Source organism: Salmo salar, chromosome ssa26 (assembly GCF_905237065.1).
Source record: "Salmo salar chromosome ssa26, Ssal_v3.1, whole genome shotgun sequence".
In the NCBI taxonomy this organism is placed as follows: Eukaryota; Metazoa; Chordata; class Actinopteri; order Salmoniformes; family Salmonidae; genus Salmo; species Salmo salar.
In genome coordinates this window covers 19,889,148-19,915,168 of record NC_059467.1, presented here as the reverse complement: position 1 = coordinate 19,915,168, position 26,021 = coordinate 19,889,148, and the positions used below count along the sequence as shown (strand labels likewise).

At 44.0% G+C, this 26,021-nt stretch overlaps 1 protein-coding gene across 7 annotated transcripts in view; it reads left to right on the top strand.

The window, feature by feature from the left end:
* Nucleotides 1–26,021, top strand: part of LOC106587324 (zinc finger homeobox protein 3) — a 411,964-nt gene that overhangs the window by 231,076 nt on the left and 154,867 nt on the right. For 3 of the 7 annotated variants that reach the window (XM_045709040.1, XM_045709038.1, XM_045709035.1), the window contains exon 1: nucleotides 1,768–2,289. The exons of 2 other annotated variants lie outside the window; for them this stretch is intronic. The gene's annotated coding sequence lies outside the window, so the exon portion shown is untranslated. Of the gene's footprint in view, nucleotides 1–1,766; nucleotides 2,290–26,021 lie in introns of those variants that run through there. 2 more of the 7 variants (XM_045709041.1, XM_045709039.1) reach the window with 1 other exon arrangement.

Here is a 26,021-nt window from a genome sequence, read left to right as displayed (position 1 = left end):
TGACTTGAGTAATGCCAATTATGCTTGTTTTCAGATAACTGTTTGATTGAAATCATACACTCATAGTCAAACATTTAACCACTATAAGAAAGTCATTCACAAAAACCACTTGGAAGTGAAATATCAAGCGCAATGAGATGATTAGATAAATTGCTATAATTTGTAATAACAGGTGAAAATCATTAGGCCTACAGAGTATAGGATTAGGACACTTAAGAAATTGTATTGAGTATGACAGAATTCAATCCAATATATTCTACCTGTATTGACCTGCATAGGCATATGAGATATGAGAATAATGCAATGCAAACTCCCTCAATTCATTTCTTACTGTCAGTAGCCTCATCTGCTGCTTGAGTGTTTGTTGTATACATATTCTATACATAGGCCTACTCAAATACATATAAACATCATAAAATGCAGAATTCAATGCGTTAGCTTCGTGGCAAATATCACACACAGAGGCTAGCTACTCAAAACTAGTGGACTGGACGTGGGCTATATTCATACCATAGACACACACAGGAAGTTGGAGTCTATGCTTTTCACAACTTCAACTTAAATTCTGTAACTATTTTAAATACATCGCCGATATGCTGTCGAGGTATTGTAACATATCTCCAAATTGATTTAGTTTTGTATTAAATTGGTGTTATCAAGTGTCATTTGTAAACTATTGTTTTACACTGACAGTAGACTTTATAGTCTCCAATCCCCTCAGGTCTCTCATCTCACTATCTCCCTCTCACTACTATCCTGGGACAAAGCATATTTTATCGAGACAAATCTCCGTTTTTCATGAAAGGATTCCACATTCTCACGAAAAGGATTTATGTTTGTATCCAGAAGTAGGTTATTACACATGCATGCAACTACAGTTACAGAACTTATCGGTATTTTACAGTGAGGCCAAGGCAGACTTATCAGGTGCATCTTAGCTCAAATTATATATGTGTAGACATATAAAAGTAGTGATCCCTACACTTGATAGTGTGGAATAAGGCTTTTTAAACTTTGCACATCATTAGAAGTAGTGTTATACCCGCTTGTTGTAAGCTTTTGCAACTCTAAGGCATGCAAGGAGAGCTATTGCGTCTCGTTTTGTGCTTAAAATGCACGTATCATGTTTAAATAGCTTATTACGTTTGCAAATATGTAAATAAATGGTTAATTTGTATTGTCATAGGTGTGATTCAGTCGCTTGGAATGTGCATTCTAGTTTAAGTGGCATGCTGTCGTATCCCACACGTTAGATATATATCATCATGAGACTAGGCATTCATTTACAAAACAAAATGAAATAACAAGCTATTTAGTTGTCTATAGCAAATATGTGCATATCTTGTCAAAGTTTCCTTATGCATAACGCTTTATGTCTTGGTTGCTTGTTTTCCCGTACTGTCCAACTGTAGCCTATCATAAAAATATTGACTTGTGTCTATAAGTTGTATAAATACATTAAAAAAGTATCTCAAACTCCTGCAGTCAGCACTGCTGTCTCAGATTGCATCTAATCTCACTACTAACACAAGTGACAATGTAGGAAAATGTAACAATGAATACAGGCTATTACTGTGTTTTTATATAAATATGTTAATAATAAGAAATATAAATGCGTTATAGCCTAATGTTAAAAAACTAAAAAGAATGGGCAAAATGCAGCGAAGTGCGGGGTATTGCGTGCTTTGCCGCGGCTGTGGCGTCGACTCCAGTATTAACTTTCACTGTCTTCCTTCTAATCAAACTCTTACTTTCCGCTGTACTTAATTCCATATTTTCAATTCCTGATCATTACTTTCCTCTTTTTCTTCTTCCATCTATCCATCCATCCCTCCCTCCCTCCTCTTTCTCCCTCCCTTCCTCTCTCTCTCCCTAGCTCTCTCCTTTGCTGAATCTTATTGATCCAGAAGGTGGCTAATTAGCCCTTCCCGTCGTGCCTGTGTAATGAAGCACATGCGCACTGAATTAATCACAGCCATTTTTTGCAGGAAACTAATTAGCAGGAATAAAGATCCAAAGAGTTTTTTTCTTTTCAATCATCAGATCTCACTTTCACCTCTTCCTCGCTCCCTCTAACACAAGACTCATCGCCTGCTTTGCATTCAAATTATTTTTATATTGCCCTATACAACTAATACTTGGTTTTTTTACACTCCGCAACAACAATGATCTTTCTTTTGCCATCCTAAACGCAAACTGACCAAAAGGGACTGCCTTGATGGGATCTTTAGCCGAATCGTCTCAATACTGGATTAAAAAGCAAGGATCACAAAGCGGCAGCGAAAAATTGTAAGTTACAACTTTGCGTTTCTCTCTTTTCCTCTCTCGATGTTTCTACGATTCGATTCTTTTCACTTTTGGTAGTGGGCTAACCGAAGGTTTCTCCTATTATCCAGATACGCACCGATCTTCACTATTCTCACATTCTGAGAAATGACAGGCGATCACAAGTTATATTCATGCAAGTAGTTTTGTTTATTCTCGGTTTCATTCGTATCATTACCTGTGTTTACATCTGCGTTCGTCCTCGTTCTCCTCATGACTGGAAGAAAATAAATGGTCAAGACAGCGATTCCTCTCCAAGCAGTAGACCACAAAAAACATGAATTTAAAAGCACATTTGTGCTTTTCGATGGAATCAGGAAAGATAGAGAAGTCTTATTGGTGTCAAGAAACATATTTTGAGGACGATTACGATGTGAAAGTGTTACATTCAGCCTACGGAGGGTAGCGGGAGCTGCACATGAGCGTAGCCAGGAAAAGAGCACATTAGTCCAGCTTGTGGGTCCGTGTACGTCCCGCGAAAGAGAAACACCGCCTGCGTTCTTATTTTGACAGATATGCCACTTGGTCTGTCCGCTGTTTTCAGCACCATCACGGGTTGATAAAATCCTTTATGTTAAGCAACATTTTCACTTTCCGATTCGTTTCTTACATGTGTATTTCCCTCCGCCCCGCTTTACATCTCAATTCCTCTACTTTTCACTCTCCCCACTTTGTCCATCATTTTCTTTTATTTTTCATTCCTGTTTGCTTCTTTGAAGCGATGTTAAAGTCGATTCTTGCTGATTCCCTGACGGAGTCACATGCAAATCGATCGGTAGGCCTATGTGTGTGTGTGTGTTTTGTAAGTCTAGTGTGTTTCATGACAAGAGCGGATCAGTAAGACCTCGGGTACGGGAGAGCCCATAGCCGAGGCACAGAGTTGAGCTGCGGGTTGCATGGAAAGAATAGAATGGTGATGCGAGCAGAGAAAGGGATTTACAGAATAGGTTGGCTGTCCGACGAGACAGATGACAGCTCGTATGGATTTTTATGGAATAAGTAAGAGCAATAATGTAACATTTCCTTCCCACTGGATATACTTTACCTTCATAACAAATAACTAACATTCTACTAGATAGGCCTACAAAAAGGAAACATTATCAATGAAAACTCAAAAGCTATTGTATAACGTTATTCTATCACCTAACATGCTTCCTTGCGTAATAATAACAAGCTTATTACTGATTTCTAAAGTAAACCTAACTATTTATTTTCTAAAACAACCAGACACGAGACTAAATCAACTTTGGATGCATTACTGTCAGAAGAAATAGTGTAATCATACACGACGGATTGTATAGAAAAAAATATGACTTGAGAATTTTACAAAAAATATCTAAACATAGGCCAGATTTGAATTGATAAGCAATACATCGACTAGTAACACGACGCTGGGACCGATTAGGTTTGAGTGAGAATATAACTAGTCCTTCCAGGAGACGGACGGATAGACAGGAAAAAGCGGAAATACTATTGACCTCCCGACGTTTAAGACCCAGAATGCAGTGCCAAGATGCCCAAAAAGTACAGAAAACATAGAACACAGGGACGAAATGGAGGACTCTCGAAGAAAGAGTGAAAGAATGAGGCAGCCCGACGAGTTTTCGCGACAGAGGGATGGAAAAGAAAAGCGTTTTGCAAGCTAAGGCAAGGCAGGGATGTGCTGGTTTGGGGGAGAAAGAGGGGGAGGTTGAAAGGCTGGGGGTCAGACGGCAAGAAACAGGGGAGCAGAGGTCACTGAGTGAGTGCAAGAGAGATAAAAAGGAAAGAAGGAAAAGCCCTACACAAACAGCCGAGGGAAGGCAGTGGGAGAGTGAGACTGGGGGAAAGGAGAGGGGTGGGGGGGGTTACATTGAGGGGTCACACAAAGCATAACACTGAGATTGTGGGGGTCAGCAAGTGCAAGATAAAAAACATGCTTCTAGTTTGGTAAACAGGAGAGAAACACTATACAAATGTTTCTATGGGTTTCTAGTAGGATGAAGGATAGTATAATAATGGGGTTTGGAGACTCAGACAGAGAGTAGGGGAAAGACAGAAAGAGAAGGAGAGCGAATGAGGGAGGGGGTGGGAGGAGAGGGATAGAAGGGGTCAGATAGCCATGGGCCATGGAGAAGGAATCAGGGAAGAGGGCAGGGAAACAGATCCTAACACCTTTCAGACTTGCCCCAACTAGAGGGGCCAGTAGCTCCCGCATAGATAACTCAGACCAGCAGTATGTCCAGGACTCAGAGGATAGTAGTGGGAGAGAGGGAAAACAAATATACTAGCAGGCGCAGTGGAGACGTTTTTTTACTGCAAGAGAGAATATAATACCCCCTGCCTCTTTCTTTTTTTGCTTATATTATTATTTATATATTTCAGGAGGGAAAACTTGGAGCAGTAGATTTTGGGCCTGTAAGTCTGTTTTTGTGTATCTCTGCTCTGTAGACGTAGGTTGGGCAATAATTACAGGCGTGACATAGGGAAGAAAATATAGCGTAGTACATGTGCTGTGCCAGGACTCCCTCTCCTCTCGCCATCTCTCTTTCCCTCGCCCCTCTCTCTCCTCTCTGGATCTCTCTGTCCTCCTCCTTTACAAAACAAATAGCAACGCTCCTCGGTATCATCTCACTTGCTCTTAGAAGACTCCTGGATTTGATATCAAAACCTTTGGTAGAAACATTTGAAAAGCAACTACAATATGTATACTACAGATTAGGATTATTTTGATGCCTTTTGATATTTTTGAAAAGTAATTATCCATTGTATAATATTTATGTCAGCTGCATTTACCAGCTCAGGTATGGTGTAATGGGAGTTTTAGATGGTTATTGGTTTCCTTGTGCTGAACTCTGTTAGAATCACATAGCAGATTTATGCTTAGGTGTAGTATGTGCATTTGCTAAACCACTGTATCTGTCTGACCATGCAGTGTATTCTGCTTAAGGGGACTGTGGGTTGGGTAGGTGTCACGAGGGACTATGTTTTCAGCATAGATAGCTACAGCACACTGAAAATCATTGTAAATACTCAACTTTGATTTCCAATTCATTAGTAATGACCAGGGTTGTGTTTTTGTAAAGTATTACGTTCCGTTAATCCTTGACAGACGGAAGGAGAGGGACTTAAAGCATGATCCTCAATTTACATATATATTTTTAATTCCATTTATTGACAAGGATTTTATTGCATGTATCTCAAGACTATATTTTGTTTTAAGGTCTTTCATTGTCAGTCACACAGTTTGTTTATATTGAAATAGAACAATATTTATTTTATAGATATATTTACATAAAAACATATTTTGTGTAAATTTGTACACTTGTAGTTTGTCTTTACCCATAGTTAAATGTTGTACTTTACTATTCACTATCACCATGTAATGTTAGATAATGGTGTTAAACCATAGGATACATGTAATAGGACAGAACGCGTAGCCTGCAGTATATGAATGCCAGCACATCTGGCAGAATGTTCTATTACTCTATGTGTAAAATAGGGTATGTATTCTGCCGGGAATTATGATATGGACATGTAACTGATGCTGTTGATAAAATGTGAAATGTTCCATAATTGTAATTATCATCATTATTAGTATGATGTTTATTATCAACATTATTACTGTTATTACAAGTAGTAATATACTAGGAGTAAGAACATTCGTATCACAGTTATGTTGTTCTTTATGGTGATCTTTGTTTATAATATCATAAGCAGTGAATGGTCAGTAGTCTGGTGACGTTAGGTATTTGATTGAGGTTCCTGTTTCAGTGATAGTCTGTAGATGAAGCCCTATTGGTCTATCCTGTGATACTACCTGCGTTATCTCCCTATGTCCGGTTCCATGACAATATTTGATTACTGGTGTGTCTGAGTGTGCAGGTCCTATTTGGGCATGTGATTGGAGGGGGACAGAAATAAGGGGTTTAGTAGTGATGAAATAAGAGGAGAGCGGTGACTTGGTTACAGGGTAACGTGAGGCAGAGAGACAGTTACCCTGGTCGTCTACTGCCCCCTCCTCCCTCTCTCTCTCTCTCTCTCTCGCTCCCTCCCTCTCTCCCTCTCTCCCTTGCTCTCAGGAGCTGGCAGCACCCCTAGGGAAGCTCTTTGCCATGTCCCTAGTCAGAGAGAGCCCACTTTGGGCCAGCGCCAGGCCGCTAAGGGGCAGGCAACGCATGGACTAGCACAATATATTCGCCAACCGTTGGTCACGTTGCCAAATCAAATCCAAAAAGGTTTCTTTTTCCTCCCAAAAATATTTTTTTCCCAACGATGATGCCTAATACATTGATATTTCAATAATTTACATCAGTAATGATGTCTTATTAATTATATAAATGAACGATTATTATTGTTACTATTATTATTATTATTAATAATATTTTTGGTATTATTATTACATTCATTTAAACCAGTTAATTATTTTAGATTATTTTAGTTTATTTATCACAATCTTAGATTTTGTTGTGATTGTATTTATGAGAAATTACTTTTACACTGGGTTGAACTGCTGTAAGGGTGAGGATAGTATAAATGTGCATATATTTGTGTAGATTAGTTTTCCATTGATAGCACTGGAGAGAGAAAGAGAAAGTGTCTCCCTCCTCCATTTGCTGTAGGGCTGTGTGTAAATGAGTTTAGCAGGAGCACTGGCTCAGATTACAGATTATGGTTTTGAATATGCAAGCTTGTACAGCCAGGACCTGTTCTTCCAGTTGTACCACAGCCCAGGCCAGTGGCATACGTGTCAGCCGTGTCATTAAGGGGCGGGCTGGGGGTGGAACATGGGGTGTGGGGAGCAAGGGGAGGGGGCTAGGAGATGGCAGTGATTCTTAGGTGTGTGTGTGTGTGTGTGTGTGTGTGTGTGTGTGTGTGTGTGTGTGTGTGTGTGTGCGCGCATGCTCTACCTGGTTTCTGCTCCCAGCAGCCCCAAATCACCACGAGAGCTCCTCTATGCCAGCAGCGAACTGATTTTCAGTCCATTTCCCCTCCCTGTTCCCTGTCCTCTTTTTGAGCTCTTGTTCTTGCTGTCGTTCTTTTATGTTCTTGAAGTGAAGTTGGCAGGAATTTCTGTGGTTTGCTGTTTCACAATATGTTATTGTGTTAACATTCTATAAATCATTGTGGCGTAGATTGACACCTGGGAAGGTGTGTGTACTGTGTGTGTGTGTGTGTGTGTGTGTGTGTGTGTGTGTGTGTGTGTGTGTGTGTGTGTGTGTGTGTGTGTGTGTGTGTGTGTGTGTGTGTGTGTGTGTGTGTACTGTATGTGTGTGTCTGCTCTCTTTTGTTGTGTTGTTATTCCTTTTTAGGTGGAGGTGTGCAATGTCATGTCGTCAATTTGAGAGAATTTCAGAGTAATCCTTATAAAGTGCAGGCGACCCCCGTGTGAATATTACTGCTGTCTGTGCATATACACCACATGAGCTGTTGGGTATTATCGCTGACATATCTTCAAAATACAAAACAAAGCAGACGCGTTTTGTTTGGTAATATGTCTGAACTTGAGAATGAGAGGAACCAAAAAACCCACACCTCACCTGATTAATGTGCTAGAGAGACAAGAGGTTTAGATACGGATTTATAGGTAAGAATTCCTATACGCTTTTTCACTATATTTTCCATGTTTAAGCAGCTATAGGTGGCCTTCCACGTTGGCCACTCGGCCTCCTTTGTCATTTATATAGCACTACGTAAAAATACTAGCTGGTCTGAGCGGATTGGGAGTTACACCTGGTGCTCCTATTGGAATGCATATAGCTACACCCAGATTTTCATCCAAATGCAAACATGGTTATTGAGAGTGATTTATACTTTTCTGAAAACAAATACAGATGTTCTATGCTATACACATGTGGAAGTATGTGTGTGTATGTTTAAAATGAGACACACTTCTCAATCAGCATAATTAGCAATCTAATCCTTAGAAAATACCGTTGCTATTGCACATTATCTGTTTACTGTGTACACGCTAACGTTAATGTTAGGGATATGATTTGTAGAAATCATTTCTGATTATTACATTTTTATTACAAAAACACACACTGAAAAAACAGAAGCACTGGTAGCTCCTGTCATTTCCCCCATCAGTGTGTAGTGATGTGTGTGATGGTTGTATAGCAGTGTTAAGGCATGTTGCTAGGGTGTTGTATTCTGGCAGGGACTGGTCCACGAGTGCTGTGTGATGTGATGCAGACGAGTGCCGGAGAAGTAGTAGCATAGCAGGTTAGCGGCATGCGGAGGCTTGGACAGCAGTAGCATAGCCGGTTAGCGGAGGCCTGAACAGCAGTAGCATAGCGGGTTAGCAGCTAGTGGAGGCTAGGACAGCAGTGGCATAGCAGCTAAGGTCGTGTCTCATTTTCAGGACAGCAGCGGCTGGCTGTAGCTTCCCGCTGTGCAGGCGGGCCATGCAGCTTGCGTATTTAGCCTACGTAGCTACGTACCCGGGCGACAGGGAGCACACCAGGGGCTGCCCAATTGATCTCTGCACCCCCCCCCCACACACACACACACACACACACACACGCACCCGGCCAGGCCCAGCCTAGCGCCCACCCCTCTCCTGGACCCCGGAGACCAGCATTCCACCCTCGGCGCTTATCATCACAAAGGACAGAATGCATAAAACATGGTGGACACACAGACAGAGGTCGCCTTTCTCTCCCCACACTGAACCATGGAACAATGCATGGAGCCTTCTGGCCTGTGACTCCGATGACACGCTCACCCTCTTTTCATCCTCCTCTCTTTCTTTGTCGTCTTCTTCCTCTGCGTATACTTGTGCTCCATGCAGCGATTCCTGTCCACATATTGTTTTGTTAGTTACGCCGTGTCTATCAGTACTATGCTATTGTCAGTGCTAGTCAAATGTGCATTATGTAACTGAAATGCTGCTGTTAAAAATTCACGGAGTGAGACTCCCCAGCGAAGAAAGTGTGTGTGTGTGTGTGTGTGTGAGGTGTGTGTGTGTGTGTGTGTGTGTGTGTGTGTGTGTGTGTGTGTGTGTGTGTGTGTCAGGTGTGTGTGTCGTGTGTGCTGTGTACACCAGGTTCCAGAAAGGCCATGTGTTATGACATTTCATTAATTCATATTTTGGGATTAATTGCATAATTCTGTAATTTTTTAAGAGACAAGCAGCATTAATACAATATTCCTTTTTCTAATGTGGTTATACTCTTTTGATTATTTTAATATTTAATAACAATATTTATATATAAAAAAATTACAACATATACAAAGGCAGAAATAGGATTTTCTGTCAATTTAAATAAAGAATATTATAATGATTAATTCATGAATATTATGGTAAATGGTTCCAGTAGGAATAGAATTTTTTCTGAATTTCAGTCAAGTGATCTGTTCATACGTCCATCCACAGCAGATGTCATTTTGCCCTCACTGTTTTATGGCTTGCTAGCTCAAGGATGCAACAGGATTTGCTTTGACTGCGTGTGTGTGTGTGTGTGTGTGTGTGTGTGTGTGTGTGTGTGTGTGTGTGTGTGTGTGTGTGTGTGTGTGTGTGTGTGTGTGTGTGTGTGTGTGTGCGTGTGCGTGCGCACGCGCACGTGAGCATGCAAGCCTGTCAGCTGCAGCGATGGCCTCTGTCGGTCAGTGGGCCGGGCGGGGAGGGAGTGAGGACAGAGAAAGAGCCAGTGACAGTCAGACTGTCCCTTCCTGCCTCCATTACAATCCTCCCATAACTCCACGTCTAACTCACATGACACAATTTGAAGATTCCAGATATATTTGCCTAATGGTGTTAGTCTATTTGTTCAGGTGGTATTATCCATCCAAGGTATTATCCATGTACATTCTTGTTTTGTTTATGCTACTATATTTGAGATGTCAATGGATTTCTTTAAACAAATACATGTTTTTTACTCAATATTAATTTCTGCTGGATATTCTTTTTATTTTCAGGTGGAAGTAGCATTAATTTGAGAGGCTAGCAGTGCTGTGTGTTTCCAGTCAGTTAGTACTATGATTCAGTGGCTATAGCAGAGGTGGCCGTGTGGGGCTGTCCCAGTCCCAGTCTCAGTCTCATGGCTGGGTCGGGCCGGGTCTAGGTTAGGCTGGGCTTCAGGAATGCGTCGTGGGGATGTGTTGGACCCCAGCAGGCCCATTGCACTTCCTCTCTGTGTACCTCACAGCTTATCCTCCTCAGGATTAGAGAGAGAACAAAAGAAAGTAGGGATTGGAGGTGCCCCCCTCTCCCTCACTCACCCACTTTCCCTTTTTCTGTGTAAAAAAAAAACGAACAAAAAGCGTGATTCACTTGCAAATGTGCGGCAGTCTGTCCAGGTCCCCTATGGGGCAGAGAGAGAGAGAGAGTGGGAGAGATAAAGAGAGACGGATAGAGAAATAGAGAACAGACGGAGAGAGACGGATGGAGCGAGAGAGAGAGAGAGAGAGGTGGTAGCAGCTATGCTCCCTAACCTCCAGTCTCCTGGAGTGTGAGGCCTGCTCTCAACGGTAGGCCTGATGGGACTCTAGCATCTACTATTTCTGTCTGACGCTCAGGAAACGACGACTGCTCCCGAGCTATTCACATCCCTAGCATCTCACCTCCTGGGCTTAGAGTACGCTATGCACGTGATGAGACTCAGTGTGTGTGTGTATGCATGCATTTGACAGCCATTGTGGCTGGTGTAGTATTTATGTAATATTATCATTCTCTCCGGGTTCCTTGGAGGTGGTCTGTTGTTGTTATCCCCCTGTTCAGGGGGCCGTCGGGGCAGCAGTGAAGGGGTTAAGAAGCGGGGATAGCCCCCTTTGTCTCTGCGGCCCTCTTTGCCATTGTTGCGGTGGAATTGAGCTCGGTGCACCTCACTTGACCACAGCAAAGCAATAAAATGGCCTCTAAGTGCTGCAGTCTCCCTAGCCCTCTGATGGCAGCCGTCCACTGGGCTTTCACCGCGTTCACGCTCACACACACACGTTGCTAACTACCTTCTTTCCTCTAGCGTTCTCAGACCAGCTCATTATTTAATGCAATATTTGTTTTCTAGTCTAGCGAGCGCTAATGAGTACCATGCAAATTATATATTTTTGATATATTTTTTATTGTGTCTCACAATGCACACTGATGCTTGAAATGCATGTAGCTAATACTTCTAAGCATTAGTTGACTGTGGTACTGTTCTGTCAGTCATTACATTATCCTGCTCTTTGTGAGACATTATACAGGTACCTAATATAAATATGTGTTTTGTTTTGTTGGTCCAAGTAGAAACATTCAGTGAATGTAAACACGGAAGCATTTACAGCTATTGTCATGAAATCATTGTTTTAATATCTAGAGACATTCAGCATATGTGCTGCATATTTACATTGATCATTAAAGTCATTTCAATGCAATGGCCCTGCTTGTATTTCATGAGCATAAAGGTAATGCTATAGCATTGTGTTCAGTTGAAACGCTAGCTATCTTTTTAGCTACTGTGTTGGGTTAGTGCTGTAGTGTGTGTGTGTGTGTGTGTGTGTGTGTGTGTGTGTGTGTGTGTGTGTGTGTGTGTGTGTGTGTGTGTGTGTGTGTGTGTGTGTGTGTGTGTGTGTGTGTGTGTGTGTGTGTGTGAAAATGTCAAGGCCAATGTCTGCCCCCCTCTCTGAATGTGTGTTCAGACATCAGATCTGTCCCGAGTGCTGCAGCCATTTTGGTGCCTTTTTAGAGCTCTCTATTAACACAACCACAGAGGAGAGGAAATGATTCCATTTTAGTTTCAAATTACATTTTTACATAGACTTGTTCATAATGCTGTTGTTGCATTATACATTTATTTCTGCCACCTTGTTATTCATTTATGATGAGATATACTATATTTATACACAATGAGGCAACATGATCAGTTTTTCTTCAGTGTTTTGTTATTTTATGTGATGTTGTTTTGTCAGTAATGGTAATAGCTATGGGGATAGTGGTATAAAGGAGACACACAGTAATATCATTATTTAGGGTGGGCCCTACATTATGGTAAGGCTTCCACGTATGGTGCTGGTGCAATTGTTATGGATAGCATTGATGATTGTTTATATCACATTGTCCTCTTGCAGACATTGTAATTGAAAAAGGAGAAATACGCTGTCTGTCTCTGTCTCCTCTCATCAAATGAGCATTTAGATGTCAAACAGGAGATGTCAGGAGAGCCATCTGATTGGCTGGGGGGGTTTAATTGCCCCTGTCCTCCCTCCTCTCTCCTGGGTGGAACCTGTTTATGCCAGGTGTCCTACAGACTGTAGTAAGCGTTGCACTGGGCTGCAATTAAATCAACACTTCCTCAAAGCCACATTATTACACATCCACTGTCAGATGAAGGGCGTCTGTCCTGTATGCTTCCCCACTCACTTCTCCTCCTCCCCACCATCCCTCACTCCATTTTTCTCTCTCTCTCTCTCTCTCTCTCTCTCTCTCTCTCTCTCTCTGTCTCACTGTACCTAAAACAAATGCTACTAGCTCATTTTTTCCCTGTGTTAAATGAACAAACACGAGGACCTCAGAGCCTCATAATAAAGTGATTAGAGAGATGCAGACTCCCACACAGTAGCACCCAGTACTGGAGCTGTATGTGTTTGGCCTGAGGAGGAGGAGACGCATGCAGACGCAGACGTGTACACACACACACACACACACACACACACACCCTAGTGAAGCTAATGGCAGACCTTCTGCCTCTCCCCCACCCCTTCCGTGTGTTTGGGCTAGCCACGCTCTGGTCACTGTATTGTGTCCGGTGTCTGGCGTGGTGGTGACAGACAACAGTGTCCTCCTGGCCTTTTCATATTCAACATGCATCATCCCTCACTCCCATGACTGTTTGGTTTTCATTTGGAGGTTCACTTACCCCGGCACGGGGCTGTGCTGTGCTGGGGGTTTGGGGCGTGGGTCTAGAGGGGGGTTGGGGGCCCAGGCAGGCCTCGGGGGACCGACACCAGGGTAGACGGCCGTGACAGACTGGTGACCCTGGCTTTGTGACGTCACAGAGCCCGTCTGGTTGCTGCTGAATTCCCTTCAGCTTCTGATCAGCTAATCAGAACCTAGCTTCATACAGCTGATCAGAACCTAGCTTCATACAGCTAATCAGAACCTAGCTTCATACAGCTAATCATAACCTAGCTTCATACAGCTGATCAGAACCTAGCTTCATACAGCTAATCAGAACCTAGCTTCATACAGCTGATCATAACCTAGCTTCATACAGCTGATCATAACCTAGCTTCATACAGCTAATCAGAACCTAGCTTCATACAGCTAATCAGAACCTAGCTTCATACAGCTGATCATAACCTAGCTTCATACAGCTGATCAGAACCTAGCTTCATACAGCTGATCAGAACCTAGCTTCATACAGCTAATCAGAACCTAGCTTCATACAGCTGATCATAACCTAGCTTCATACAGCTGATCAGAACCTAGCTTCATACAGCTAATCAGAACCTAGCTTCATACAGCTGATCATAACCTAGCTTCATACAGCTGATCAGAACCTAGCTTCATACAGCTGATCATAACCTAGCTTCATACAGCTGATCAGAACCTAGCTTCATACAGCTAATCAGAACCTAGCTTCATACAGCTGATCAGAACCTAGCTTCATACAGCTAATCAGTACCTAGCTTCATACAGCTGATCATAACCTAGCTTCATACAGCTAATCAGAACCTAGCTTCATACGGCTGATCATAACCTAGCTTCATACGGCTGATCAGAACCTAGCTTCATACGGCTGTTCATAACCTAGCTTCATACGGCTGATCAGAACCTAGCTTCATACGGCTGATCAGAACCTAGCTTCATACGGCTGATCAGAACCTAGCTTCATACGGCTGATCAGAACCTAGCTTCATACGGCTGATCAGAACCTAGCTTCATACGGCTGATCAGACCCTAGCTTCATACGGCTGATCAGAACCTAGCTTCATACGGCTGATCAGAACCTAGCTTCATACGGCTGATCAGAACCTAGCTTCATACGGCTGATCAGAACCTAGCTTCATACGGCTGATCAGAACCTAGCTTCATACAGCTGATCAGAACCTAGCTTCAAAGCTGATAGCTTCATACAGCTGATCAGAACCTAGCTTCATACAGCTGATCAGAACCTAGCTTCTTACAGCTGATCAACCTAGCTTCATACAGCTGATCAGAACCTAGCTTCATACAGCTGATCAGAACCTAGCTTCTTACAGCTGATCAGAACCTAGCTTCATACAGCTGATCAGAACCTAGCTTCATACGGCTGATCAGAACCTAGCTTCATACAGCTGTGTGATAACATTCATAATGATGCGTACAGCAGCAGAGAACTGTGGCCTATTTGTAGATGGCATGTGAAAACAAAACACAGCCTCTGACGTTCTACTGCATCTAATGATGAGTTCATCCTCCCGTGGTAGAATGACTTAGTATCAGTTTATCTCTCTGTCTTTTCACGGGCCTTCTTGTTGAATGCATGCATAAACAAATAGCAGTGAAGTGTTGCTGTGTGAAGCTGTGTGAAGCAGCAGAGGAACTGAACACAGCCTGGACACATTCACCAGGTCAGCCAGAGGTGAGCGTTGGGCTGGGAGCTCAAAGCCTGAATTCTATCAGTATTTAGTTGTCAGGTGCCAGTGTTCTTTGTAGCGACAGTCTTTTTTTTGCACGCCCCCCCGCCTGCCCACACACACACACTCTATCACTCTCTCTTCCTCTCTGGCTCTCTCAGTAGTCAACGACTTCAGGGCAATGTTTAAGCAGGTTTCCTTTGGAGTAGGTTGTTAATCGCCTGTGGTTGCTGGAAATGTAGAAATTGCCACAGAGCTTAGGCTTGCTAATTTGTGTAGCATCTCTACTGAGGCTCAATGTGGTTTCTGCAGATCAGGTGAGGTGTGCTGTGTAGGACAGAGTGAGAGAGCATGGTGGTAGGTTTAGGTTTGGCCTCATTTCTCCTCTGTACTCTATAAGCCAGGTGTTCCCTCATGTTGAGTCCTGTCCCAGTGTGGAGAAACAGGCTGCATCGTTGCAGGTGAGAACCAGGCCTCCGGCGCTAACACAGCTCTCTTCCTACCTGCCTCCAGCAGGGCTCCTGGGGCCTGCTCTCTGGGGCTGTAGAGGCCTGTGGAGGGTTGCTCAGGGCTGGGGGATGAAACAGGAAGTGTCCCCTCTGTGCGGTGGTTCTCTCTTCTATTCTGTGCCAGAGCAGACTAGTTATTAGCAGGCCTGGGAGAGAGGCTCTGGCTCTTGTCCTCTCTCAGCAGCAGGGCCAGTTTGTAGGTGACACAGGCTTTGTTTATATTGGCGAGGATAGGGGGGGGGGCACAGACACCAGTCCCATCACTTCCTTCCGTTCTTTAGCTTTCTTTATGAATCACCATTGTCATAACAACAGTGTGGACAGAAAATGACATGTAAATGGGTGAACAAAAGAGCCCTTATACAAAGACATTGTTCCAACATTATGTATAGAAACTCTAGATTTATAGACACGGTTAAAGCACCACATCTGGTGTATCTCCTCTTCAATGTGAAGCACAGTGTAAAAGTGGTCTGACTGACTCGTCTAATCTCTGAGCTTGGTCTGCTCTGCCAAATCCCCCTATCTCTCCTCTCTCTCCTTCTCTGTGTAAGTCAGGTCACATTAAACAAGCCTGTGTGTTTTGACCCTGATCAGCAGAGAACACACTTTCTCACACTCCTCAGACCTCTGGTTTCCTCAGGACAATCCGGTGCATGTGTGTGTGCTGTAGAGGGAGTGTGTGTGTATGCTTGTGTGTGTGCGTGTGGTGCGTGCGTGTATGTGTGTGCACACCACCTGCACCCCCTATTTATCCCCCCAGCACTGTGGCTAGTGTCAGAAAGTGTACTTTGTCATGACGACCGGCTGTGTGGGCCTTCAACAGGAAGCCTGGCTGCACTGTTTCACAACCTCACTAGAAACAGGAACCAAGTGAAGTCGAGTACCTGGCTACCCTTTACCACATCGCTCCATTCACTTCTCTGCCATGCCATGAGTACCAGCCTGCAGCCAGAGCAGGCACGAGGCGCAGGGAGGGGGGGACTACCCTGTCACAAGAGGGCCCCTGGGACCCCCTAGAGGGGAAGAGGTATGGCGAACGTCTGTTTTGGGCACAGCTTGTGTCAGCGTGTTTAGCACTGGCCTGTGAGGGCATTTATATGCAAATGTTAAACAACCAGTTGGGTGGCTAATTACACTGGGGCTATTGTGTCAGTGCCAGCCTGGTTGAGGAGAGGAGAGACAGGGAGTTTTACTAACACGCCAAGCCTGTTCTGGACTTCCCCAGCTTGTTTACTCATTGTCTTTCCTTATTGCCCCCTCATTGACACTCCCTCTTTGTGTTGGAGGGGCTATTTCCCTTCATGCTGGCTCCTCCCTGCGTGGTGTAGTGTAGAGTTAATGTACTAGATTAAAGAGGCAGTACACCAGCCCTGTTTATTCCCTCTTTTCATCCTTGCCTCCCATCCTGTTCTCCTCTCTTCTTTTCTCTCCCAGCCCAGCCAGGTCACAGTCAGACAGGGAGGAATCAGCAGCCTGTTATCTCTCTCCCTCCTACTATGAAATGCTCTGCTAATTACTTGGGGTGTTAAAAATGCATTTAGGTCAGGTTTTTAATGCCATGCAAATTTATGAGCAGACGGAAGCAAATATTAACTTGTAGAGCTACTGACAGTCATTGACTGGGGACAAAGGTACACCAATCTTAACTGACAAATGGCAGGGCTCGTCATTGTGCTCCGGTGTCGTCTCCCTGCGCTAGCTGTCGTCAGGGGCTGGCAGGCAGGAGGAGTAAGGACAGCAGGGGAGCTGAGAGCACACAGGCAGCAGAGGCTCCTACTAGAGGCCCAGGCTTCCTCAGGCCTACTGTCAATGCTTATGCACACTGTTACCATAGTCTATCTGTCCTTTATAGCATTGCTGCATGTGTACTATCAGAGTAAACTCACACAAATAAAACTTAACTTGCAGATTCACTGTAGTTTTAATTTTTTGATAAAAAAAAAATGTGCTTACATTTTTGAAACAGGTAAAGATATTACACTGGGTTACCTTTTCCTGACCTCCTCTACATGTGTTTGTACATGTGTTTGTACATGTGTTTGTACGTCAGATGGGGGAGGTGAAAGACGCTATATTACAGACTCTGTGAGCGCCTCAGCACTGTGCTTTTGATGGTGTCTGTCTTGGCTGATCGGAGCAGCATTGGGAGCTGCCTTGATGACCCCACGCACTCTGGAATAAATAGGATTGATGGCTGATTTCTTTATTTTATTTTTATTTCACCTTTATTTAACCAGGTAGGCTAGTTGAGAACAAGTTCTCATTTACATCTGCGACCTGACCAAGATAAAGCAAAGCAGTTACACATGGAATAAACAAACATACAGTCAATAATACAATAGAAAAAGTCTATATACAGTGTGTGCAAATGAGGTCGGATAAGGGAGGTAGGGCAATAAATAGGCCATAGTGGCGAAATAATTACAATATAGCAATTAAACACTGGACTGATAGATGTGCAGAAGATGAGTGTGCAAGTAGAGATACTGGGGTGCAAAGGAGCAAAATAAATAACAGTATGGGGATGAGGTAGTTAAAAGGCCAGGGGAGTCAGAGCCAGGACAGGACAGGACAGGACAGGACAGGCCCAGCTGTCCTACGGTGTGACTCCACTGTGACAGCCAACCCACAGAATGAACTGCCTTGTTGATGGAGACGTATCTCTGTCCCCCGCCTTCCCTCCCTCAGAAATGACAGCAGTGCTGTCAGTAATTACCATTGATTGAATTATGAAAGGGACTAGAGATGCAAACAGGCTACAGAGGGCGAGGTAGAAGGAGAGAGGGAAACCTTCCATTTTGAATAGAGAGGTAGTCCCAGGCATCATGACATGAGACGAAATGGGTTAGCAGCGTGGCGTTTGAGCCTGGCCAGATCCCCCGGTACTGAAGACAAAGGTTGACCTCCACAAAGTTGGAGCAGCTGGATGAGCTGTAGTTCTCTGCTGTTGTTTTCTGTCTCTCTCTGCTGGGACGATGTACAGGTCATCCCTCTGCAGCCGTTTCTCCTGCAATTAAAAACAAATTACTAGTGGTGCCTCCTGTTATTCCAAATAAACAACTGTTGTGTGTGTGTGTGTGTGTGTGTGTGTGTGTGTGTGTGTGTGTATGTATGAGTCTGTGTGTGAGAGCGTGTGTATCTCACCACATTCTTGAATCTCTGCTGAATAAACAGCCATTTCAGACCGGGCCTGCTGCATTCCTGGGGAATAATTTGGCTTACGCTAAGACAAAGAAAGAAGGAGAGCTGAAGAGAGAGATCAGGTTTTGGTGTCGCTTTTTCCCCCGTTCTGCCACTTGGGTTTCGCCGCCAGGTTGCGTGGGTAGCCAGCACCTGTGGCCCTCACCACGCCAATTACACCCACCCACCCATGAACACAAACACACACACACACACACACACACACACACACACACACACACACACACACACACACACACACACACACACACACACACACACACACACACACACACACACACACACACACACACTGCTGGCTGGCCAAGGCAGGCTGGATCAAAGGGCGTGTATGAGGGAGCCAGGGCACCTCGTAGAAAGCAGCTGCTCCTCGTTGTCTCTCCCTCTCACCCCGGCCTGACAGCAGCAGAAATATGAGGCCTCTCCGGACCTCTGGCCTGGGAAAGGAGGACGGCCTGACACACACATTCACAAAAGCTTTTGTCTCTGCACACACACACACACACACACACACACACACACACACACACACACACACACACACACACACACACACACACACACACACACACACACTAAGAACACCTTTTGTCTATGCTCATTCACTCACACGGCCACAAATACAAATAGACTTAGAAGATGTTTCATTACAAGGCTACATACTCTCTCACACATACAAAAGCATTACATTCTCACACGCTTCATTTCTCTTTATTGCCCATTTAATGCCACTCTTTCATTTGCTGTTTTAGTCTATTTGTGGGCCTTTCCCCTTCCCTCTAGCTCTCCATCTGCCTTTCTCCCCACCTCTCCCCCAGCGTCTACAATTCAGTCTTTCTCTCAACTAGTCTATCCTTAACTTCCTCTGAAGGTGCTTTTATTCCTCTCTGTCTTCCCCCTTTTCTCCTGGCCTGTCTGTGCTTTCTCTCCTTGGCCCTGGCTCTCTCTCCGGTGTGTTCAGGCTCTGACAGAGAGGGTGAAAGGCATTCAGCTCCCTAATCCGGGCTCCCTCCATCAGGAATGCTAATGTGTGTGTGACCCGCCGGGCCCAGCAACATCTGCAGGAGCCTGTGCCGAGGGCCCCCCTCCACCCAGGCCCTTTGAGCCGCTCACTCGCAGCCATTATTTCATTGTTTCACTTCGGTGCAGGGCGGTTAACCCTCTGCTGCTCAGCCCAGCCCAGTCCCATGTAGCCCAGTCCCATGTAGTCTAGTCCTGCTACTCGCAGAGGAGACAGAATGGTGCTGAGGAGGGGTGCAATCAGGGCCCTGGGAGGAACAACCCTTTCCCAGGACAGGGCTCCCCGCCTGCCCATCTGGACCCCCCCATCTCCACACACACTGCCCCCCCCCCAACACACTGTTTACCCACACACATTCCACTACTCACTCACAGGTGTGTGTGTGTGTGTGTGTGTGTGTGTGTGTGTGTGTGTGTGTGTGTGTGTGTGTGTGTGTGTGTGTGTGTGTGTGTGTGTGTGTGTTGAGGCAATCTGTTTAAGTGTACAGACTGCAAGCTCTCTGTCCATATAGCTAATGGTGAGTTAAGGCGTAATTGCAGGATTTATCCTCTGTGTCCCATTATTGGACGTCACATAATGGACAGACCTAGTCCGTACATCAGGCAGGGCAAACTTTTATTTGATAGGGTGAGATGTGATGGGGGGTGGGGGTGTTAGCCTATCAAATCCTTGTGATTCGATTTTCACCCGCCCCCTTTGCCAGGTTTTTGAGTTGAAAGAAATGATTGTTTGGATTGTCTCTGTTTTCCAAAAGATGAATTAATGGTAAAGCGCAACTGACAAAGTGAATCTGCGTCAAGCCGCAGCGCTGCTGATTGAATTACACTTCTCCCCAGTCAGTCCCAGTCCTGGCCACATTCCTCCATATGCACTCCAACTCCACCATGCCATGGACAGACAGACATATTAGATTTCTGCCTCTCCCTCTTCATCCATGTCCTCTCTTTAGCTTTGATAGGTCTGTGATGTGGGACCTGTCAGAGCCTGGCCCTGCTCTGCTCTCTGTCTAGGGAGAATCTCTGTGGGTCACAGACAGGTATGGATAATGTCTAGAACCCACAGCCTCTCTAATGGCCGGGGGCTGGGCTTGGAGCTACAGGCCCATGCAGGAGGCGCAGCTCCCAGATTGGAGGAAAATGCAAATGTAGCGTCTAGTAATGAGCCTCACAAGATGGAGGGTGTCGAAATTACAGTGATAATTTAGAAGGAATTCATTCAAAATACTGACACTGTCTGTTGTTGAATCCGGCATAATTAAAGAAGGGAAGGAAAGTGAGTGTGAGTGGAGAGATTATTGGGTGCTTTCTCGTGGATAGACAGACAGACAGCATGGGAGATTAACTGATATGGACGCCCTGCGCCTGATTGAAATCATTTGAAATGCGGTGAGGGTTTAATGCAATATATGCAGCTGTGTCCAGGGAGGGGTGTGTGTGTGTGTGTGTCACCACTCCACGACCAGCTAGGCTGTTATGAAAGGTTATGTTTCATTTCAACCTCCCCATTTTGAGTTGGCCAGCCAATCGCAGGGAGGTGTTATGGTGAGGACACACCAACGCATCGTTCATGTTGTAGCTATTCTGGCCATTTTTATCAAAGCCACGATTAATCATTACATTTGTGCAAAGCAGAGCTACTGTTACCATGGGGACCCAAATGATCCCCACTGCTTTGCATATCAACAGAAAAAGTTGCTGAGCACTAGGTGGAGGCCTTAACTGCAACCAACCTGCCTGGCTCTAAAGAGAGCTCCATGGAACAGGCCCTTCTCTCAGCCCCTCTCCTCCCCTCCTCTGACACTTAACAGGCCTGTTAGTGGGCAGAAATAAACAAAGCTCTCCCCCAATAATCAAGATGGTGCCTAATGACAGCTAGTTTAAAGCAGAGAGGAAAAAACAAGTCATGAATGTGTTAGTGCTCACAGTACTTAAGAAGTCCCATTTCCATTTGATTTATTTCCTTTTATATCAGATGTGTCTTTTGATTATGTTGTTCGGATGTGAAATACAAAGTTAATCTTACATTTCTCAAAGGGATTTTTCAAATGAGCGAGTCGTCCCGATCTGTCCTTGTGCATGTTGATTCCTTCAGAAGTCAGTCTTGTGGTGTTCAGATGCCATGGGGATTTTTCTTGCTCCCTACAATAGGGGACTTTGAATAAATTGTGTATGTGCTCTCCTGTCTTCTGTATCCAGCTCAGACTAGGCTGTCCTCAGCCCCTATCAGTGCTCATTCACACCAGGGATCTGAGGAATGTCCTCCATTTTAGGATCAGACCACATGCCCCGACAGGCCTCCAGACACCTCCTCTACATTCACAACAACAGCAGCATCACACATTGTTATATACTGTTATCATGAACAGTCAACATGGAGGCCACCTCTGGATAGTTTTAGTAGCTAGATGTCTATGCTGCGCCGTCTTCCATATGGTTTTCTGCAGCACATGATATATGATTTCCTATGTAAATAAGTAACTAGGTTTGTAGCCTCTCATCCCAGGTTTTTTTGGTGGTTTAAAAGGAATGGGCTCGATGCAGCCAAATTGGATCTGGGTATGTAAATAACACTGATGTTTAATGAGAAACAAAGTTGGCTAATTATAGCAGCTGGGAGAAAGACGAGGAGGACAGTGGGAAATGTTTCCATCACTCCCAGGGTCTATAGATTACTGCCTAATTGCCTAAATCGAATCAGACCGAGACATTAGCTAGCTAGCAAGGAGGACGCTGGGACTGAGAGAGAGATGGAGAGGGAGGATGGCGTGATTGCACAGACCCATGGGTGGCTCTCATGGACTCTGGTATGGTCCAGCACAGAGCGTGACCCAAAGCTATTTGTTTCAGTGAGCACACCTTTCAATTGGCTATGTGATGACCTTTTTTTGTGCCCCTCCCCATGACTCAGTGTTGTGGTTTTAGGCCTGATATGCCTCCCATGCTAGCCCAGTGTCAGTCCCTCCTGCCCCCCACCCCCCCAGGTATTGACGTGGAGACGAGCATGGCACTATAATCTCCGCTGGCACGCCAGCCAGCTGCTGAGCTGATTCATACTCGCAGGCGGAAGTTTTTCAGCTGTAATTACATGTAATTCTGACGCATGTTTATGCTGGGCCCAGCCAGATAACTTCTCTCCTAATGACTAAGTAGCACTTAACATTCCTCCTAAACATTTATCACCGCATCATTTTTTTAACCTTTTTTTATTTTTGTAAGTCAGAGTCTGAAACGTTTGATGGGAAAACAATGGTATTTATGTGATATTCACAGTTAGATGATTAGATGAACGTGCCATGATGTCCTGTCTAACAGAGGGAATTTGGTGGAGGGTAGCATAGTGAAATGTGATCTTTTGAGGATAAACGTTGTGAACAGACAGTGTCTATAAATCCCAGTTTGTGTTTCCTCTCGTTTATTTCTGTCTCTGTGGATAAAGGAAGGAAGGAGGAGGAAAATAACTTGTTTACTTTACCACAGTTAATTCCTCTAATTCCTCTAAATGGTGGTGTGCAAATAAAAAGGGTATTTCTGGCCATAGCAGCTAAATGCCTGTGCTGGTTGGTAGTGCAGTGCTCTGTCAGTAGTAGGCTGTATAGTGTGGGGGAATAAGAAGAAGCCCCATTGGATCCCTTTCATCCTAGGAGTGCAGTGATATTGAGGTCAGCTGTCCAAAATGATCTCATGTTAAGGAATCGGCGAGTCAGCAGGGTCAGAGCAGAACCGCCATGACGACACTTTCTCCACGGTGATAACGCAGCCTGCCTGCCGTCCTTCCTCCCCCTCCACTTCCTTTTCATGGGAACAGAGAGACAGAGAGAGAGAGACAGACAGAGACTCAGCCTGCTCTGTGTCTGTACCCTTTCACAGGGACCACAGGGAACAGAGGAGCTTAAAGATGCTACTGCCTCTAATAATAATAATTAGTGATGCACCGATATGACATTTTTGGCCGATACCGATATCCAATATTTTTACATTTGAGCGGCCTTTTAAGTATTCTAGTACAGTTAAATAGTTAACACACACACATGGACGCAGCGGTCTAAGGCACTGCATCTCAGTGCAAGAGGCGTCACTACAGTCCCTGGTTCGAATCCAGGCTGTATCACATCCGGCCGTGATTGGGAGTCCCATAGGGCGGCGTACAATTGGCCCAGCATTGTCTGGGTTTGGCCGGGGTAGGCCGTAATTGTAAATAAGAATTTGTTCTTAAAACTTCTTAGGGATAGCCCCCTTTTTTTCAATTTTTGCCTAAAGTGACATACCCAAATCTAACTGCCTGTAGCTCAGGCCCTGAAGCAAGGATATGCATATTCTTGGTACCATTTGAAAGAAAACACTTTGAAGTTTGTGGAAATGTGGGAGAATATAACACAATAGTTCTGGTAGAAGAAAATACAAAGAAAAAAACAACCGGTCTTTTTCTACCACCATCTTTGAAACGCAAGAAAAAGGTCATAGTCATAGCCATCACGCTGGTTGTAATTCCGATAGTGTCCACAAGATGGCAGCAGTGTATGTGCAAATTTCAGATGGATAACTTCAAAAATTTGTGAACAAGAATACTTTTAGTGAGAAGTCCCCAAGTATATTTGGGGAAATCATGAAGGGGACATTCGCATTCATATTCCATTTTTCTGCAAGAATATCGTCAAATCTGTATACTTGCAAAACAACCAGTTTTCATAACTTCATAACTCTGAATATTCTTATACGTTGTGTTCAAAAGGAAAAGGCATGCTGTCGCAAAAGGTTAGCGCCTACATTTTGCGACCAAGATGGGGTTTCTGGATACTTCCGTAAAGCCCAGCTCATTGGCTATCTAGTTAGCGTTGTTTGACCCCGATTGGTGCTTATTTGACAAAGATACAGTCCTTCAAGTGATGGCCGCCCGCGTCATCGGCGTGCCATGAAATATGGTGTCTTATAGGATATACTACACCCCTAATGAAATAGTGAAGTCTTGTTACCTTCTAGGATCTCTGAGGAATAGAGACGAATGTGATTTGACTCATTCAAACAATGTTTAGGGTGAGATTTTCACCGATTCCTTTCTTAGCAAATTGAATGAGTAGAAATACAAAATCGATCGTGCGTGTAATTTGGACCGTTTTAGGATATGAAAAAGGATTTTATCTAACAAAACCACACTTCATGTTATCTCTGGGACCCTTTGGATGATAAATCAGAGCAAGATTTCAGAATGTAAGTACACATTTCACCTTCAGAGGTGAATTTATCAAACCTATCGCGTTGAAAAAAGTGTTTTGTTGTTAGGAGCTCTCCTCAAACAATAGAATGGCATTTTTTCGCAGTAATAGCTACTGTAAATTGGACAGTGCAGTTAAATTAACAAGAATTTAAGCTTTCAGACAATATAAGACACTTATATATACCGACATTTGTGCTTCCTCTAAAATCTACAATCTTGACATAACACGCTGCATGATTTACAACTGTCCCGTAGACGGGTCGCCGATCCCTGACTTTCCTAGCTAAATAAAGGTTACACACACCGCACTGACCAAAAATGTATTTTGTTGGCATTTACGTATGTCCCCATTACCAGTAAAACATAATCAAAACCTATTTCTTTCACTTACTTGCTGTGCTATTTTGTTGTTCATTTGTTCAGTCGTTTCATTCTCAACCAGGATTTCTATGGAACGCCGTCTGGGTCTTTGCGTGTCAGAAAATATACTATTTAACACGATTTGACGTGTCAAATAACACTATTTGACGTGTCAATTAAGCTTGTTGATCAATCAGGACCTAAACATGACTGCATATCACATAATAATTTAACACGTCCATAAAATTTTTTACATAGTTATTACGCATTGATTACACTATCACTCATATTTCATATGTCACAATGATTCATCGATACATATGCTATGATGCTGGTAAAGTTGTCTCGCGCACCTACAGTGCTGGTCATAAAAAAAGCTAGCTAGCTCATGGATGCAAACAATGTTCGTCCCCTAAAACATACCAAAATGACATAATCAGTTTCAGTAGCTATAGTTAGCCAGCTAACTATATAGCTAGCTGTCATCATCTAAAATAACCCTAATTTATAAGACAGTTCTTATTTGATTAATGGTGGTCGGACCCATCTATGTGAAGCTTGCCACAATAAGGATTAGCCACAACAGTGGACTTTGCGGGTTAGCCTTCAAAATAAAAGTATGGCATAGTTCTACTGTTTGTATTAATTTGCATCACTGTCAATTACATACATGTATTTTGAAGGTAAACCGCAAATTCCGCTATTGTGTCTAATCCTTATTGTGGCTAGCTTCACAACACATAACCCGTTCCAGATGAAGCTAGCTGGCTGCTTATAACGTTAGCTTTGGGCAACAGAGTTAAGTAGCTGTCTAGCTATTTATTTTCATGAACTGAAGTTCAATTTCAATAGGTGAACAACAAGTGGCAACC